The 20014-nt window shown below is 45.3% G+C and overlaps 1 pseudogene; it reads right to left on the reverse strand.

Annotated features, from left to right (window-relative positions):
• Positions 1–11127: 11127 nt before the first annotated feature.
• On the reverse strand, positions 11128–14560 carry LOC102271495 (ZZ-type zinc finger-containing protein 3-like; annotated as a pseudogene).
• Positions 14561–20014: the final 5454 nt, after the last annotated feature.

A 20014-nucleotide genomic window follows, 5' to 3' on the forward strand; every position in this document is an offset into this window, starting at 1 on the left:
ATTTCTCAGAGGTCTTTAAACTTTTCATTTAATTTGGTCCCCAGGTTTACATATTCTTAAATGGGCCACTAATTTATGAGAAGTAAATCCAAAAATTTCCCACATTTTATTCAAGGAAGGACATTCGCAACAGGGAGAAATAAATGGAAAAACAACGTTCATTTCATGGTGTTTTCTAAAAATCGATCAAAAGTGAGGAAAAGCAATTTATGTGTCAAATTAGATTTCAAATGAGTAAGAATTACATGATGTACCAAAAGCTCTTTTCTAGTAGAGACTTTATTTTATATGTGTGTTAGGTATTTACAATAAGTTTGCAGGAGGCAAAATTGATTATTTCTTCTGCTCAGAGGCACTGACCTTGCATTTCTGGAGCTTAAATCAACTTTAAATAACATTCAAGGGTCATCTCTAAATTAGCACATTCTGATGTTCAACATTTTCTCAATGTGGTTACTGGAAGACAAGGCTTATGGAAGGCAACAGCCTATGTTTGCTTGGGGTCCTAGCCTGGATATGTGACTGACAATACAGACAGCTAGAAAGCATTAACAAAGCCCCCAAACCTTGAGTTTTGATTTTAAAAACAGATTTTGTATTTGCTTAAGAATCAGGGGCTGAAAGAAAGCTTTCTGGAAGCAAAGAAATGGGGAAAGGATGTTAGAACATGGGCCAAATCGTGCAGGTCTGAAGTCACAGGACATGCTGTTATTTGGGGTCTCCTGGAGTGTGGGAGAGCAGGGAATGGGGCTGGAGAGGTAGGGCTCAGAATCAGAAAGGGCCTTGAGTATTAATGTGAGAAATTTGAAATTTATCCTGAATGTAATGAGAAACAATTTTTTTCTTATTACTTAGAGCAGTTTTTATGTTTCTAAATGTCCCCCTAAAATACTTGAATCTTTAAAGCAGTGTTTGGTGTGTTTTAAAAATTAATTTTACTTTTTGGCTGTGCTGGGTCTTCGTCGCTGCACAGGCCTCCTCTGGTTGTGGTGAGCAGGGGTACTCTTCCTGTGGTACTTGGGCTTCTCCTCACAGTGGCTTCTCTAGTGGAACACAGGCCCTAGGTGCATGGGCTCCCGTGGTCCCAGCTCTGGTGGAACGCAGGCCCAGGTGCATGGGCTCCCGTGGTCCCAGCTCAGGTGGAACGCAGGCCCAGGTGCATGGGCTCCCGTGGTCCCAGCTCAGGTGGAACGCAGGCCCCAGGTGCGTGGGCTCCCGTGGTCCCAGCTCAGGTGGAACGCAGGCCCCAGGTGCATGGGCTCCCGTGGTCCCAGCTCAGGTGGAACGCAGGCCCCGGGTGCATGGGCTCCCGTGGTCCCAGCTCAGGTGGAACGCAGGCCCCGGGTGCATGGGCTCCCGTGGTCCCAGCTCAGGTGGAACGCAGGCCCGGGTACGTGGGCTCCCGTGGTCCCAGCTCAGGTGGGCGCAGGCCCGGGTGCATGGGCCCCGTGGTCCCAGCTCAGGTGGAACGCAGGCCCGGGTGCATGGGCTCCGTGGTCCCAGCTCAGGTGGAACGCAGGCCCGGGTGCATGGGCTCCCGTGGTCCCAGCTCTGGTGGAACGCAGGCCCCGGGTGCATGGGCTCCCGTGGTCCCAGCTCAGGTGGAACGCAGGCCCCGGGTGCATGGGCTCCCGTGGTCCCAGCTCTGGTGGAACGCAGGCCCAGGTGCATGGGCTCCCGTGGTCCCAGCTCAGGTGGAACGCAGGCCCCAGGTGCATGGGTTCCCCGTGGTCCCAGCTCAGGTGGAACGCAGGCCCGGGTGCATGGGCTCCCGTGGTCCCAGCTCAGGTGGGAACGCAGGCCCGGGTGCATGGGCTCCCGTGGTCCCAGCTCAGGTGGAACGCGGGCCCGGGTGCATGGGCTCCCGTGGTCCCAGCTCAGGTGGGCGCAGGCCCGGTGCATGGGCCCCGTGGTCCCAGCTCAGGTGGAACGCAGGCCCCGGGTGCATGGGCTCCCGTGGTCCCAGCTCTGGTGGAACGCAGGCCCAGGTGCATGGGCTCCCGTGGTCCCAGCTCAGGTGGAACGCAGGCCCCGGGTGCATGGGCTCCCGTGGTCCCAGCTCAGGTGGAACGCAGGCCCCGGGTGCATGGGCTCCCGTGGTCCCAGCTCAGGTGGAACGCAGGCCCGGGTGCATGGGCTCCCGTGGTCCCAGCTCAGGTGGAACGCAGGCCCGGGTGCGTGGGCTCCCGTGGTCCCAGCTCAGGTGGAACGCAGGCCCCAGGTGCGTGGGCTCCTGTGGCTCCCAGCTCAGGTGGGCCCAGTGGTTGTGGTGCATGGGCCCTTTGGTTCCCAGCTCAGAACATGGAATTTTCCTGGACCAGGGATCAACCCCGTGGTCCCAGCTCACTGGCAGCAGGCAGATGCCTGGTCCTCTGGTCCCAGCTAAAGCAGTGGTTTTGGTGTCAACATCACATTACTTTCACCCAAGGTGTTGCATAAAAATAGAGATGAATATGAGCCCCCTCCCACTGATTCAGTTGTTCTGGGTGCAGGTGAAGATGGTGGTTATGGTGACAGCCTGAGCACCTCTGATCCAGCCTGGATTCTACAGCTCATGGGTTTTATCCAACCTACTCTCTCAGGTTGGTGCCACCAGCTGCCTGCCACCTGGAGAGGCTATTTTTCCTCTTGACTTCTCTACCTTTCTCAGTTTCTTATCAAGAAAGGGAATGCTATGAGGTCATTATGTACGTGTTTTCAAAGACTGTCGACTACAGTGAAAAGTGTCTACTGTATAATATTAACCTTAAACAAAGGAGGTTTGATATGGTCCCAATTTAGTTTTTAAAAAGTGCTATAACATGAGTTTTTAAGATACTATCTTGTTTCTACTTGCAGGTTTTCACTTTCTTTATCCCAGTCAAGAAAAGTAAGGCTTCCTTACAAAGCGAAGGCCTGTGCAAGTTGCCTGAAAACCACTTGTCTTCCTAGCTTTTGTTCTCCAGAGCTAGAGCCACTAAGGTAATTACGTGAGAAGCGTCCAAGGAGTGTCAAGAGAAACGGAATTATTCCTGAAGAAAGGGTTTCCCCAGAGCTTTGGAGGAGAGAGGTTTCTGATCCCCAGAGGAGTGCAGGCCTCAGTGTCTGAATGACTTCTCCCTGGAATCCTCTTCTACGAGTCCCATCTCCCCATCTTCTTTGATGTAGATCACCTGCTACATGGAGGTTGGTGATCAGTTAAGGGTATACTCTGGGTTTCTACCACTGCCTTTTGCAAGTTTAATGTTGTTTTCTCCAACTTTCCTTTAGAATATAGTGTCTATTACCTTGAGGCTTCAGCCAAAATTCTATTTTAGAAAACAGCCTGGAAGGGAACCCCTCTAAATGTTCACCATGGATAGTGGCTTTGTAGGTGATTTTCATGTTTACTTTATACTTTTATCTGATTTCTGATGCTTCTGATGTTTCAGCAATGAACAATAATCAGAAGAAAATATCATGTTATTTATTTTTATTGGAGAATTCCCATACTTTAGCTTTACATGTCTTTATTCCTTCCTTACCCGCCTCTTACCAACTAAAATGTCTTTTTGTCTGAAACCACTTTGTCACCACACTTGCCTTTCACCGTATTCATTTGTGTCATGTTATAGATTCCACATATAAGTCATATTACATGGTCTCATATGGGTGTTTGTCTTTTTGACTTGCTTCACTTATTATGATAACCTCTAGATCCATACATGTTGCTGCAAATGGCATGATTTCATTCCTTTTCGTGGCCGAATAGTATTCCATTGGGTTTATATGCTCTGTCTTCTTTATTCATCTGTTGATGGACATTTCGGTCGTTTCCATGTCTTGGCTATTGTAAATAGTGCTGTAAGAACATTAGGATGCATGTGTCGTTTCAAATTATAGTTTTCTCCAGGAGTGGGATTAGGTTTTTGAGGAACCTGCATACTGTTCTCCATTGCGGTTGCACCAACTTACATTCCCGCAAACAGTGCAGGAGGTTCCCTTTTCCCCACACCCTCGCCAGGGTTTGTTATTTGTTGACTTTTAAATCATGGCCATTCTGACTGTCATGAGTTAGTACCTCATTATAATTTTGATTTGCATTTCTCTAATATCAGCAACGTTGAGTTTCTTTTCATGTGCCTATTGGCCATTTGTCTGTTATCTTTGGAGAAGTGTCTATTTAGGTCTTCTGTCCACTTTTCAGTTGGGTTGTTCATTTGTTTTGTTACTGAGTTGTACGAGCTGTTTATGTATTTTGGTAATTAAGCTCTTGTCGGTTGCATCATTTGCAAGTATTTTCTCCCAGTCTGTAGGTTGTGTTTTCATTTTGCCTATGGTTTCCTTTGCTGTACAAAAGTTTGTAAATTTGATTAGGTCCCATTTATTTATTTTTGTCTTTATGTCTATTTCCTTGGGAGGCTGACCTAAGAAAACATTGGTCAGAGAGTTTATGTCAGAGAGTGTTTTGCCTGTTCTCTTGTAAGAGTTTTATGGTAGCGGGTCTTACATTTAAGTCTTTAAGCCATTTTGAGTTTATTTTTGTGTATTATGTGAAGGCGTATTCTAACTTCATTGATGTACATGCTTTCCCAGCACCATTTGCTGAAGAGACTGTCTATTCTCCATTATATATTCTTGCCTCCTTTGTTGAAGATTAATTGACTGTAGGTGTGTGGATTTATTTCTGAGCTATTTTGTTCCATTTATCCATATGTCTGCTTTTGTCCCCAAAGTATTTTTAAATTAACCTAGGTACATGGGTTTTTTTTAAAGACATAATGCTATTGCACAGTAGCCTACAGTATAGTGTAAACATAATGCACTTTTATGTATACTGGGAAACCGAAATGTTTGTGTGACTTGCTTTATTGGACAGTCACTTTATTGCAGTGGCCTGGAACTGAACCTGTGGTATCTGAGGCATGCCTATATTTACGTAGAAAAAATAACTCCTGTTTCACCCATCTAATAGTGTTTTAGAACATAAGACACCTGAGATTCGTAGCTTGACTTTTATCCAGCATGGTCCCATATGCTCTTCATAGACAGTCCCAATAATTCTGACCGACAGGCTTTGGTATTATTGACATTGTCAGGCTGTCTAGGTTTGAGGTGGTGACAGCACAATCTCACAATCACACAAAATCAGGAATGTCAGGAATGAGATAAGTACTCATTTGGCTATTCTGTCTTCCAGAGGTCAAGGGGAATTTTAGGTCCAAAAAATAAGAAATTGACTGTATAGCAAGACTAGAATCGATACCCAGTACTTCCCTTGTGATAAAGTTCTAGTTTCCTGTTGGTGGGCATTTAGGTTGCTTCCCGTTTTTTTGCTGTTACAAACAGAGCTGCAGTGACCATTCTTAAGCATGTATCTGTGCTAACCTTATGGAGTCTCTACCAGCCTGCTCTTGCTGTCATAACAAAATGCCACAGACTGGGTGGCTTGAACAGTAGGAGCTTATCTTCTCACAGTCCTGAGGGCTGAGAAGCCCGGGATCAAGGTCCAGTCAGTTCCATTTCTGGTGAGGGCTCACTCCCTGTCTTGTCCACAGCTACCTGTATCCTTACCCCTCTCTCTCTTCCTCTTCTTTTTTTCCTTCTTCCTCTTTTTAAAAGGCTGAAGTCCCATAAGATTAGGGCCCTACTTGAGACCTCACTGAACCTTAGTTACCTCCTAAAGCCCCTATCTCTGAAGATGGTCACAAAGGGACTAGGGCTTCTCCGTATGGATTTTGACGGGACACAAGGTCCACAGTAGAGTCGATCTGTAGGATTAACTCCTAAGACTAGAATTGACTTGTTGTGTCAAAGGTAAACACATTTTAAATGTTACTTTATGGTGTTGAATTTCCATCCAAAAGCCTTATACCAATTATAGTCCCAGATCTTTATGTGAGTTGTTTTTCCCCATTCTCACTAACACTTGATATTATCCAACTTTACTTTTTGCCAATATAATAGCCTTTTAAATTTGCATTTAAAGACTTATGGATGTTTTGGAGTGTCTTTCTGTATGCTTGCTGGCCATTTGTGGTTCTTTTTCTGAAACACATATTTGACTTCAGTTGGCATTGGGAGCTGAGTCCACTGCTGAGACTTCTTCCCATGCAGGTGTTCACACGTGGTGTCATGATGCCCACAGGGCTCTCTTTCATTGGAATTTGCCTAACTTAGGAAGGACACGTCTCTCCAGCTCCCATGAAAGTTATGTTGTTGTTGTTTAGTCACTAAGTCATGTCTGATCCTTTTGCAACCCCATGGACTGTAGTCTGCCAGGCCCCTCTGTCCATGTTACTTTCCAGGAAAGAGTACTGGAGTGGGTTGCCATTTCCTTCTCCAGGGGAGCTTCCTGACCCAGGGATCAATTCTGAACATAATGTAATGCTATTTACTTCTTCAACATAGAGCACAGTTACCCGGAGTGATACATAAACTTACAGTAAATGCACGTGGTTTCAACATTATAATAATCAGCAAGAAATATACTCCACAACCATCTGCTGGATTTCCAGCAACCATGGGGACGCACGATGTCGGGAAGTTCCTGAGTGCTCGTCTAGGGGTAAAGAAAGTGGAAAAGTGTCCTTGAAAAGTGTTACTCTCAGGAGGGGTCTGTCTGGAGTAGTGCTGACTGTCTTGAGCAGCGCCTAGCATCTAGGGCAAAGCACTCACTTGATACTTGGGCAGAGAGTACTGAGGATGAGTCCACAGCAGCGTCAGCCACCAGGGTGTGGCTTTACCCTAAAGCTTGCAACTTCCACAGTAAGGGGAAAATCTGTCACCTCTTCTTATTATAACAGTAACAAACGTTAACTGTTGGGTGAAAATATGGACATATTCTTTTAAAAATGCCATGACACGCCTAGTAACAATGATCGCTTAGTGGTATCATCTAATACCAAGTTCACAATCTAGTTCTGTGGTTGTCTCCAAAATTCTCTTCTTGCCCTTGGTTTGTCTGAATTGGAAACTAAACAAGATCCACACATCACATTTGATTGTTAAGTCTCTTGACTATCCTTTAACCCTCAACAAGCCCTCTCTCATTTTCCCGCTATGCCCATGCTGCGGAATTCAGGTAGGACTGTGGAAAGGCTTACAATAAGGAAAGACAAAAGAAGTTCAACTTCCCCCGACATTCAGGTAATAGATTTGGGGGAAAAGATGAAAGTAGTAGTTCAGTGATGGAGCTAGGAAGGGCTGAGGGAGTGAGGAGGACTGCAATTCAGCCCCGGCCACACTGTCTGCATGGCTTTTTCTTTTTAGCCACACTGTGTGGGATCTCATTTCCTGACCAGGGACGAAACCTGCACCTCCTGCATTAGGAGGCAGAGTCCTAACCACTGGCCCACCAAGGAGGTCCCTGCTGCACGGATTTGAGGAAGAGGCTAAATGTCTGAGATGGGGAAAGGACAAAGTAGGCCCTAGGACAGGAGAAAGATGAGAAAGCAGAGAAAGATAGGATGAGGGGACTGGAGAGAGAAGAGGCTGATGAAACCAGATTTACATTCTTGTTGCATCAAAGCAGTAGAGTCATCTTTTCAAAATAGAACAGATTCCCCCTGAAGAGTTACACATTTATCTGGTTTATGCTTTTCCTTATAAATTTTCATAGTATGTATGAAGGTTAGGCTTTGTCTCTCCCCGCTTCCTGCCTTTAATTTCCTGTTGTGGCTCCTCTGAATGTTTTATTATCGATTTTGTTGTCTATGAGTTAAGACAGTGTCTTTACCACTTAGTGGCTGAGGCAACTGCCCCATTCAGTCTATTTGTCGTTCTCTTAGGGGTGTATGGCTTTTAGACTTCTGCTTCCTTCTTACACTGATAGTAAATGCAAGGCAATAGGACCCGAAGTAAAGATTCTGACCCACAAGAAATGAAATGTGCAAATACGTGTCCTTTTTCAGTGGTGTTTGAATCCTTCAGGTCTTTTCTGAAGTTCTGGGTGAGATGTATTCTAAAGCCCAAGTTCCTTGTCCTGGCCTGCAAAACACAGGTTTTTGCATCCCACCTCCCTCCCCAACCTGAACTCACACTGCGTTCTCCCAAGCTCCATCCCACTGGCCCCTTTCTGGGGTTCAGGTGTGCAATCAAGGCACCACATTGCGCTCTCTCTGCCCCAGATCCTCATGGAGTTGGCTCCTTCTCATCTTTCTTGTCTCTGTTCACATGTCCTCAGGATGGCTCCTCTGATCTTTTATCTAAAGGATGCCTCCCCCAATCGTTCTTGGTTCTTTTTTCTTGTTTTATCTTCATTGCACTTCAAGTGTTATCTGATCTGTGGGTTTGATCATTAAGTGTCTTCTATGGATTAAATGTTTGTGTCCTTTCAAAATTCATATTGTGAAGGTCTATGTATGGATGTGAGAGTTGGATTGTGAAGAAAGCTGAGCACTGAAGAATTGATGCTTTTGAACTGTGGTGTTGGAGAAGACTCTTGAGAGTCCCTTGGACTGCAAGGAGACCCAACCAGTCCATTCTGAAGGAGATCAGCCCTGGGATTTCTTTGGAAGGAATGATGCTAAAGCTGAAACTCCAGTACTTTGGCCACCTCATGTGAAGAGTTGACTCATTGGAAAAGACTCTGATGCTGGGAGGGATTGGGGGCAGGAGGAGAAGGGGACGATAGAGGATGAGATGGCTGGATGGCATCACTGAGTCAATGGACGTGAGTTTAAGTGAACTCTGGGAGTTGGTGATGGACAGGGAGGCCTGGCGTGCTGTGATTCATGGGGTCACAAAGAGTCAGACACGACTGAGCAACTGAACTGAACTGAACTGTCATACCATGTGATGGTATTTGGAGATGGGCTGTTTGGGAGGTAATTTGGTCATGAGGGTGGAGCCCTCAAGAATGGGATTAGTGCCCTTGTTAGAAGAAACAGGAGTGAGCTCATATCTCTTTCTCTCTGCTATCTGAGGACACAGCAAAAAGGCAGCTGTCTATAAACCAGAAGGAGGGCCCTCACCAGAACCCAACCATACTGGCACCATGACCTCAGATTTCCCAGCCTCCAGAGCTATGAGAAATAAATATTTGCTGTGTGGGCCCCAAAGTCTATGGAACTTCTTATAGCCCAAACTGACTACAAGGGCCTGTGTTCACCAGTTCATGAGATTCAGGAGGGCAGACCCGAGTAGGCCTTGTTTACTGCCATTTCTCCAGCCTCTAGAACAATGCCTGGAAGGCAGTAAATACTCAGGCATGACTTACTGAATGTATTGTGAGTGGAGAGAAGTTCCAAGTCTCAGAAGGTCAGACTGCCCCATTGTTCCCTTTACATTTTGGTCATTCCTGGTGATAAACTAGGCGTCCACAACTCCTCTCAGACACAGCCAGCTGCCTGCACAATCATTCACCTCGAAGCCTTGGGAAGTTAATGACCCTCCCAACGGTGGCTTAGGTTCTTGAAGAAAACTGCTGGAAAACTGAAAGAAAATCCAAAGAGCATTTTGGAGATGTGAGACAAGGATTTGAATTTCGACATGTGAAATGACAGGCATAGAAAGGGGGCTTGGGGGATGAGGACTGGCCTTCATTCAGGTCAGGCCTTGTCCCCATGTCTTAACCCGTGTCGTGACCCTGAAGCTTCTCAACAAGCTTATGAAGTAAGAATTAGTATTCCCGTTTTACATATGAGGAAACTGAGGCTCAAAATGGTAAAGCAAAATTTTCAGGATCAAATAGCTAATACGTGGCAAAGCCAGGGTTCAAGCTAAGGTCATGCTGACTCCAGCTTGTGTGTGTGTGTGTGTTTCTTATCCCCCACCTCTGCCATCTCTGCTCTGAAGACAAGGGTGGGGGTGGGGATGGAGCAAAGTGGGTGCTGACATTACACAGATATTAAAAGACCCATGAAAACTGGATTGAAGAACACTTCCCGTGTTCTAACCATCTATACTGATTTCAAATATGCTTTAGAAGCACCTGAGGCAGAACAGGCTCTGCTGTCTTGAAACAAAGGGTCTAATTCACTGTCATTTTAAAAATAATATAAACAGACATGTGGTTTAGTATCCATATGGTTTATTTCTCACCATTCTCCTGATAAATGAAAATTATTTAAGAACACACTGTATACACGGATAAGAAGAAACAAAATGTTTTAAATGACGCACAACAAAATCCAGCAGTATAGAAGAGTGCACGTGAGCTCTTGCTCACTGCACAGACTAAATTCAATCACTTATTTAAATAGTAATAAAAATACAATCTTTCATGGGTCTTGTACAGACTACAAAAGAGGGAAATTATTACCATATGTGATTTTTTTATTAGACAGTTTTCTTCAGTGAGCTGCACTGACAACTCCAAATATAGAAGCAGAAGGCTGTGTATTTTAAAGGAATTAATGTTGTGAGTTGGAGACTACACTGTATTACCACTGGCATTTTTCATCATGGTTTGTGCACACCACATGATCATCTTATATACCATTACATTTAAAAAATATATCTGAGTGACAATTTTATCACATTCACACACCATGAGCTGGTTAAGGAGGCAATGCTGCAGTTGCCTCCTGTAGTGCTTTGCTGTTGGTAATAAGGACAGTACATTGTGGTTAAAAGAAATCAGACATTAATATGGTTAAGTTGTTCCAATTCATTAAAGGCCGTCAGTGGCCACCACTGGGACAGTGAGTTCTTTTGCAGTGTATATATCCTAGAGGCAAACACCATCATTGGTTAAAATTTTGTCTAAAAAGTCAGTTTCTGTGCTGAAAACTATTTTCACAAAACTGAAAGCTACTAAGCGTTTTAATGTACTTTTCCTTCTCATTAGCATATTTATGACCAAGTTCTCTGAAACCTTTGAAATTTACTGTTTTAACATGTACTCTTATTTAGATCTCACCCATTTAAGATTACCACCTAATAGGCTTTAAAGTGGTGGTGAGAATTTCATCAGGGAAACCCTTTGCTCGTTGGGAATGCTCAGCCGCTGAGCAGTGCTCTAAAGCCTCAGCAGCGCAGAGCTGCACTCGACAAGAACACTCAGAAATCTGTTGTGCCGTGAGTGTCATTTCAGAGAATCTTTCCAAAGTGTGCACATAATTCACAGTTACGTGAATGGCACAGTGGTACTATTGCTATGCGTTGAAGAGGACTGTTATATGATGTTCTCTTCCATGTTATCTGTTTGCTAGAAAGTACTTTGGGTCAAGGTGCCCTGGGACACCCTGTAGTCTCTAAGAATGTCTCTGGACTGTAAACAGATTCTAGTTGGTGATCTTCCATGTAAGTATCTGTTTCATGAAGGCAGTCTGAGCAAGAATCACAGAAATCCAAAGACATTTCTGGAGGACAATCCTGGCAGTGCCACCGAACACCCTGGATAGGTTCTGTTCCAGTTGTCACACTTGAAACCCGCATGTTGCACAAATCCACTTTAAGCTTGCATTTGCTGACGTTTTTCTGTGTTGTTGTTTTTTAACTTTAATAACTCCAGTATTCCTTATATTCAGGGAAATTCCCATGTTGTTGTTGTTTAGTGGTTAAGTCATGTCTGACTCTTTTGTTTTTTAACTTTAATAACTCCAGTATTCCTTATATTCAGGGAAATTCCCATGTTGTTGTTGTTTAGTGGTTAAGTCATGTCTGACTCTTTTGTTTTTTAACTTTAATAACTCCAGTATTCCTTATATTCAGGGAAATTCCCATGTTGTTGTTGTTTAGTGGTTAAGTCATGTCTGACTCTTTGCGACCCCAGGGACTGTAGCCCACCAGGCTCCTCTGTTCATGGGATTTCCCAGGGAAGAATACTGGAGTGGGTCTGTTTCCTCCTCCAGGGGATCTTCTCGACCCACGGATCGAACCCACGTTTCCTGCACTGGCAGGTGGATTCTTTACTGCTGAGCCACCCTGGAAGCGCCCACTTCCTATATATAGTAGGAATGTTGTCTTCATCGGATGCCTCCTCAGTAGCAGTGTTCATGTGGCTGTGGAGATGGGGTCAGTCCTCGTCTTCTGCCACATACACTGGTGGCTCGTGGGAAGTCATGAGGTGGAAGGCTCAAAGAGGTGCTTTTCAAGGTGTGCTGTGGTCGGCTTGTGGAGGCCTCTTTGGAGAATGTGTGTACTTCGGTGTTCTGCCTGGGACTGGAAGGCCAGCTTTAGTTAGCTTTGTGAAATCCTTCTGCACTCGGCTGGCAAGCTGTCTTGCTGCCCTGTTACCCAGTTCATCTGATCTCTTCTGCTAGCGTCGAGACTCTACTTCTTCAGGAGGGTATTTCAGGAGTAGCCGTTCAAGCTTCTTCTGGTCTTCATCAGTCCACAATTGGTTAAACACAGGTATCCTCTTATTATCCGAGGATGACTGTTTGAACCTTCTGGACCATCACTCAAAGGCAATGTAGAGTATGAGAGGGACTCCCCATCCTTCCTAGGATCTAAAGGACTTTTTGGTCTAGAGGTAAACCAACTTTATAAAAAACTAGTTTAAGTCTCCTTGTATGTCTTTTATGATTTTAAAATTCTCTTTCAAAGTTCCCAAGGCTATTGGTTAATTGGTCCCATACAATCTGAGGTACCTGAATAACTCTCTGTGGTCATGGAAGCCCTGTACCAGCCTTCCCCTGGCGTTTTCCCGCACATCCCATGGGATTTTTAAGTGTTTCTCTCTGAAGTCTGCCCAAATTTTTAAGGTCCTGAACTGCTTGTGCACGCGGCACCTTGAGAACAGCAACTGTCTGTAACAATCTCTGATCATTTTCACGCGGGGCCGAGCACCGGAGGCTGCTCTGGCCACTGTGACTGCCCTCCGGCCCCACCTGGCACTGGCTCGGGAAGCCACCTCAGGGAAGCTTGACAGAGGCGCCAGGGCACCTTCCCTGGTATTTTTACACAATAGGGACCTCTATAAATTATAGTGTTTTGGCCCTTCAACTGCAAAGGAACCAAAGACTGTCAATGGGCCATCAGGAATCTCCCCCGTGTAGAGGAGGTGGACATACATGCAGCAAAAAGATGCCTGAAATTTTAGAATTTGATTGTTTCTCTAGTAATCTTTTTACTTGACAGAAATAAATATAAGTGTTGTTGCACTTACATTGTCTCAGCCTATTTTAAAAATGAGATAATGCATCTTCAGGGTGGGAGAGAGAATCATCCCTCCTGACACATTTTGCACAGTGATAACAGAGCTCTGTGGGGAAAGGATGAACCAGGAGGGAGAAGCTACTTAGAGCCGCTGCTTTCTTTCCAAATTGCACTGCAGAGTAGTAAACTATCAAAGCCACACACAGCTTCCCCTTCCATCAACACGATAGAAGATGACTTGAAGGCCAAAGCAGCCCGTGCTCCGTCACAAAAGAGGGCTCCTTTCATATCCAGATGCAGCTCTGTAATCCTCTGCAGACTTACTTACTGGGTTGGAAGTAAGACATCACTTACTGGGTTGACTATTTGGCTGGCTCTTGTGTTTCCTTCACTATTAGAGTCCGAGCCGCAGCAGGAGGAACTTACCATTAACCTTGTTGATGGATGCTACAGAGAGAAAATTAAAAGGGGTTGGCTGTGGAATGAAAGCTCCTGGTTGAACAATGTTCCCAACACATAGGAAAAGAGTTGGTCTTTGAGTGATAGATCCATCCTAGATTTTTACGTGGCAGAGAAAAGTTAGGTGCATACTGTACCGTTCTTTGCTGAAAAAAGTTCACAAGTGAGGCTTGGTGTGTGTGTGTGTGAGCTTATGGTGAACAGTGATCTCCGAAGAAGAAGATTTAGCAGGACCAGGGACCAGGCTTGATCAGTCAAGAGCTTTTGTGTAGCCGAGTTTTATTAAAGTGAAAAAGGGACAGAGAAAACTTCTGACATAGACGTCAGAAGGAGGCGGACACTTCATGCCATCCTATCTCAAAAACACATACTGTGGGAGAGGGGCCTGGTGAAACTCCTTCAGCCTCAAGGTGTCTCTCTTATCTGATTAATAGCCTTCTAACAGACATGAAGCAGCTTGCCAAAACTAGGATGGCATGAAGTGTGTCATCCCCTAGACGTAAAACAATTGACATGAATACTGGTTTGAGCTATTATCACCCCAAGGTTTGAGAAAAGAAAAAAAGTTAGTTTTAGGTGGAACCATTTTGAAGAAAGGCAGATTCCAAAGCAAATACAGTTTCATTAACACAGCTTAAGAAAACCATTTCCATGGAGAGTTTGTTTCTTCCTGCCACTCCAGTACTCTTGCTTAGAAAATCTCATGGACGGAGGAGCCTGGTAGGCTGCAGTCCATGGGGTCACTAGGTGTTGGACACAATTGAGTGACTTCACTTTCACTTTTCACTTTCATCCCCTTGGAGAAGGAAATGGCAACCCACTCCAGTGTTCTTGCCTGGAGAACCCCAGGGATGGGGGAGCCTGGTGGGCTGCCGTCTATGGGGTCGCACAGAGTCAGACACGACTGAAGCGACTTAGCAGCAGCAGCAGCAGCCACTTAGGGGAGGGATAAAAAAATGTCTGACACTTGCAGCCTGTTTCTTCTGTTTGGAGACCCCTGGCCTTCCTGCCTGTTACCCTCTCCTGTGTGTGAGTCCAGCTCACCTGGAACTATCATTACTAATTCAGGGAGAAGGATGCCAAACCCCACCCCCATGCCTCCCCACCGAAGGAAGGATGAGCATGGTGTTAATGACAGCTATCAGGACAGATGAAAGGAGACACTTGTGCACCTTCATGTGAAGAGGCAAACAGTAATAAAACCATCTTGGGCGTCAGCATCCTAAGATGCTCCTGGTACCCACTGCTGGCCTGCTCTTCCTATAACATGGTAAAGACATCTTAACATTGTTAAAGAAAAACTGCTCCTACCCAGAGTAGTTTTACATCTTTCAATCAGAAATCTGAGAACTAGGGAAGACGCAGTAAGCACCAAATCCAGTGTTTCCTAAACTCTGGGCAGAGCAAAGCCATCTGGACTCTGCCTTCACTGGCTGGGATTTCTCTGTTGAACAGTCTCTCTGCTGGGTCTTGAACTTGGGCAGATGTGGGGCCCTGACTAATGCAAATCTGCATTTTACAGAAGAGGAAATTGAGGTCCACAGATGGGACCCGAGAGCCTCTGGGCACAGCAGAACCAGGACTGAACTCAGCTCCAAAGCACATCAAAACCCAATCAAGCTACGTTTCCTTTGTCAGTAGGCATAGATCTTGCATTGTGGGCTTTAGGGCCACAGATCTGAAGATTCAGTTGTTCGGAGCAGAAGGCAATTTGGATCAATTGTCCTGTTCGATCTGTACCAGGAAGCTCTTTACTGAGCTCCTGACACCCTGGAAAAATACCATCACCCAGCTCTGAAAATGCCTGATTAGCATGTCAGCTGGGGCTGCTTAAACTTTACCTTTAGGTTATCTCTCTATTTAACACCTCGGGGCTCTGTTCTATTGATCGCTGAGTCTGACTCACTGCTGATGTTTTTGAGCAATTGACCATTACTTCAGGTAAATGGGGAATCCAGAGGGAAGAAGGTGTTTGTGGTCCTGCAATTTCCTGGCATATTACCCATCTGGGAGATGGTTTAGGAGTCTACTGGAGAAGACATTTTTAAAAATACAGCTCAGCATCACACTTTTTGTGAAAATTGACACCTAACTTAATTCAGGAGAAATCTGGAAGAGCTAGAATGTAGAGCTTCCTTGCCTGAAGTTGTGGAGCCAGTATGAGTGGGTTTGACCTTGGCGAAAAAGCAAAGAAAGTCTGATCTCGTCTTAAAGGGGCCCCTTTGGGTCAACTCAATGATTATTTGCAAGCTGTGTTGGAGAAACAGTTGTAGACTCAGTTCTATTAATGTTTTTCTGCCTCATATGTTTATTTAAGGTAAAGACACTCATTCCTTTTTGTTGTTGTTGTTTAAACCTATGGTTTTTGCATTTATCCTAAATAGAGTCATAAAAAAATCTCCAAACTTACAAAACTCGGCTGATATTAATGTATTTTTGCACATAGATACATGCCATTTGTTTTGAGGTGGGGTTAAGAGGCTGTTCTGAAGTCGAAGTTTTAAAACATGTGGGTTTGAAACCTATGGACCTGCTAGTAGTAAATAGAGAGTAAAGTAATACAGCCGATCAAGCCTCCTGTTTACACAGTACTTTTGCTTCTCACAGGGACAACAGCATTTCTTAAAGAGTGATTTGCTGGGTGGGGTGGAAGGGTGGGCCTTAAAAAGTGCCCCCCACACACTGACACTTCAAACTCAGACAAAATGATCTGTTCTCTTTATGGTTAAGTGCTGAGGCTCTCCTTGGCAGTTCAGTTAATTCCTGAGAGAGGGAACACACAGATTTTAACTACATTGGGTCTATTTCTCCAGGTGGAGAACACGTGGAGGAGGGAGGTAGTGTTTGTTCAGTTCTACTTTGTGCCTGGTAGAGATATAAAGCCTCTGGCATATGATCTCAGTTAATCCTCTATCAATCAAAAGTTCGGTAGGATTATCACTGCTTCACAGATTAACCCCAGGCATGGGACGTGAACAAACTGCTGAGTTGCACAGGTAGAATCTGGAGCTGTCTTAGCTCAGGTTGTATAACAAAACACGACAAGCTGGGTGGCTTAATCCACAGACATTTATTTCTCACAGACCTGGAGGCTGGGAAACCAAAATCAAGGTGGCCTTGGGTTCCTGACGTGGGCCTACTTCCTGGTTCCTAGACATCTGTCTTCCAACTGTGTCCTTACATGCCTGGGAAAGAGAGAGAGAGAGTTCTGGTCTCTCTTCTTCTTATAGGAACACTAATCCCATCATGGGGGCCCCTCCTCATTACCTCATTAAACTTAATTATCTCCCTAATGCCCCACCTCCCAGTGCCAACCCATTGGGAATTACAGCTTCAATATATAAACTTAGAAGGGAGACAGTCAGTCCTCAGTAGGAGATGTCCTCACTCACTGCCCCCTTGTTGAGCCTTGGCAGGGATTGAAGAAGCACTGTAAAAAGGACCAGATGGGTAGGGATCTGAGAACACTGGTGTTGCAATTAAGAGGCCACTAATATTGGGGGACATTCCCAGGGGCAAGATGTAGCCTTGAGAATGAGAGGTCATCTATAGGGAAGAAAGAGCATTTCGTTTTTCCTTTTTCTTTTGTAACCCCAACTTGTAGCATATAAATTTGGTGCCAGTATGTACGTACTCACAGTACATACATTCACACCCATATATCTACGGAGAGCAATACAGAGGAGTAGAATAGGATTAGAGTCTATAACATTAGTTAATTCTGGGAGGTGAAATTCTAAGTTATTTGATCTTTTTTTTTCATTTATCTGTAGTGTTTACTTTTCTAAAATGACCTGTTTATTATTTGTGTAAGCGCAGGCGGCTGCGACGGGTGCCATAGCGCGGCTCAGAGGAGCCACCCCACGTCCGAGGTCAGGGGCAGAAGTCGGGAGGACCCCATGCCCGAAGGGCGGCGGCCAAGAGGAGTTACCCCACGTCCGACGTCAGGGGCAGCGGCCGAGAGTGCCAGGCTGCGACGGTGCAGGAACGGCCGAGAGGAGATACCCCGTGTCCGAGGTCAGGGGCGGCGGCCGGGAGGAGCAACCCACGCCTGAGGCCAGGGGTGACGTCTAGAGGAGTTACCCCACGTCTGAGGTCAGGGGTGGTGGCCGGGAGGAGATGCCCACGCCCCAAGCCCGAGGCCAGGGGCAGCTGGCCGGAGGAGATACCCCACGCCCCTAAGCCCGAGGCCAAGGGCGGCGACGGGGAGGAGCAACCGCACGACTGAGGCCAGGGGTGGTGGCTGGGAGGACCAACCCCACGTCCAAGGAGCCGTGGCTGCACGGGCACAGGAGGGCCCAGAGGACTATCCCACATTGAAGGTCAGGAAGGGCGGCAGTGAGGAGACACCCCTCATCCAAGGTAAGGAGCAATGGCTGCAGCTTGCTGGAGCAGCCGTGAAGAGATACCCCATGCCCAAGGTAAGAGAAACCCAAGTAAGACGGTAGGTGTTGCAAGAGGGCACCAGAGGGCAAACACACTGAAACCATACTCACAGAAAACTAGTCAGTCTAATTGCACTAGGACCACAACCTTGTCTAACTCAATGAAACTAAGCCATGCCTGTGGGGCAACCCAAGACGGGCAGGTCATGGTGGAAAGATTTGACAGAATGTGGTCCACTGGAGAAAGGAATGGCAAACCACTTCAGTATTCTTCCTTGAGAACCCCATGAACAGTATGAAAAGGCAAAATGATAGGATACTGAAAGAGAAACTCCCCAGGTCAGTAGGTGCCAAATATGCTATTGGAGATCAGTGAAGAAATAACTCCAGAAAGAATAAAGGGATGGAGCCAAAGCAAAAACAATACCCAGCTGTGGACGTGACTGGTGGATGTGACTAGAAGCAAGGTCTGATGCTGTAAAGAGCAATATTGCATAGGAACCTGGAATGTCAGGTCCATGAATCAAGGCAAATTGGAAGTGGTCAAACAAGAGATGGCAAGAGTGAATGTCAACATTCTAGGAATCAGCGAACTGAAATGGACTGGAATGGGTGAATTTAACTCAGATGACCATTATATCTACTACTGCGGGCAGGAATCCCTCAGAAGAAATAGAGTGGACATCATGGTCAACAAAAGAGTCCGAAATGCAGTACTTGGATGCAATCTCAAAAACGACAGAATGATCTCTGTTCGTTTCCAAGGCAAACCATTCAATATCACAGTAATCCAAGTCTATGCCCCAACCAGTAACACTGAAGAAGCTGAAGTTGAACGGTTCAATGAAGACCTACAAGACCTTTTAGAACTAACACCCAAAAAAGATGTCCCTTTCATTATAGGGGACTGGAATGCAAAAGTAGGAAGTCAAGAAACACCTGGAGTAACAGGCAAATTTGGCCTTGGAATACGGAATGAAGCAGGGCAAAGACTGATAGAGTTTTGCCAAGAAAACGCACTGGTCATAACAAACACCCTTTTCCAACAACACAAGAGAAGACTCTACACATGGACATCACCAGATGGTCAACACCAAAATCAGACTGATTATATTCTTTGCAGCCAAAGATGGAGAAGCTCTATACAGTCAGCAAAAACAGGACCAGGAGCTGACTGTGGCTCAGACCATGAACTCCTTATTGCCAAATTCAGACTGAAATTGAAAGAAAGTAGGGAAAACCACTAGACCATTCAGGTATGACCTAAATCAAATCCTTTATGATTATACAGTGGAAGTGAGAAATAGATTTAAGGGGCTAGATCTGATAGATAGAGTGCCTGATGAACTATGGAATGAGGTTCGTGACATTGTACAGGAGACAGAGATCAAGACCATTCCCATAGAAAAGAAATGCAAAAAAGCAAAACGGCTGTCTGGGGAGGCCTTACAAATAGCTGTGAAAAGAAGAGAAGCGAAAAGCAAAGGAGAAAAGGAAAGATATAAACATCTGAATGCAGAGTTCCAAAGAATAGCAAGAAGAGATAAGAAAGCCTTCTTCAGCGATCAATGCAAAGAAATCGAGGAAAACAACAGAATGGGAAAGACTAGGGATCTCTTCAAGAAAATCAGAGATACCAAAGGAACATTTCATGCAAAGATGAGCTCGATAAAGGACAGAAATGGTATGGACCTAACAGAAGCAGAAGATACCAGGAAGAGATGGCAAGAATACACAGAAGAACTATACAAAAAAGATCTTCACGACCCAGATAATCACAATGGTGTGATCACTGACCTAGAGCCAGACATCCTGGAATGTGAAGTCAAGTGGGCCTTAGAAAGCGTCACTATGAACAAAGCTAGTGGAGGTGATGGAATCCCAGTTGAGCTATTCCAAATCCTGAAAGATGATGCTGTGAAAGTGCTGCACTCAATATGCCAGCAAATTTGGAAAACTCAGCAGTAGCCACTGGACTGGAAAAGGTCAGTTTTCATTCCAATCCCAAAGAAAGGCAATTCCAAAGAATGCTCAAACTACTGCACAATTGCACTCATCTCACACGCTAGTAAAGTAATGCTCAAAATTCTCCAAGCCAGGCTTCAGCAATACATGAACCATGAACTTCCAGATGTTCAAGCTGGTTTTAGAAAAGGCAGAGGAAC

Source organism: Bos mutus, chromosome 10 (assembly GCF_027580195.1).
Source record: "Bos mutus isolate GX-2022 chromosome 10, NWIPB_WYAK_1.1, whole genome shotgun sequence".
In the NCBI taxonomy this organism is placed as follows: domain Eukaryota; kingdom Metazoa; phylum Chordata; class Mammalia; order Artiodactyla; family Bovidae; genus Bos; species Bos mutus.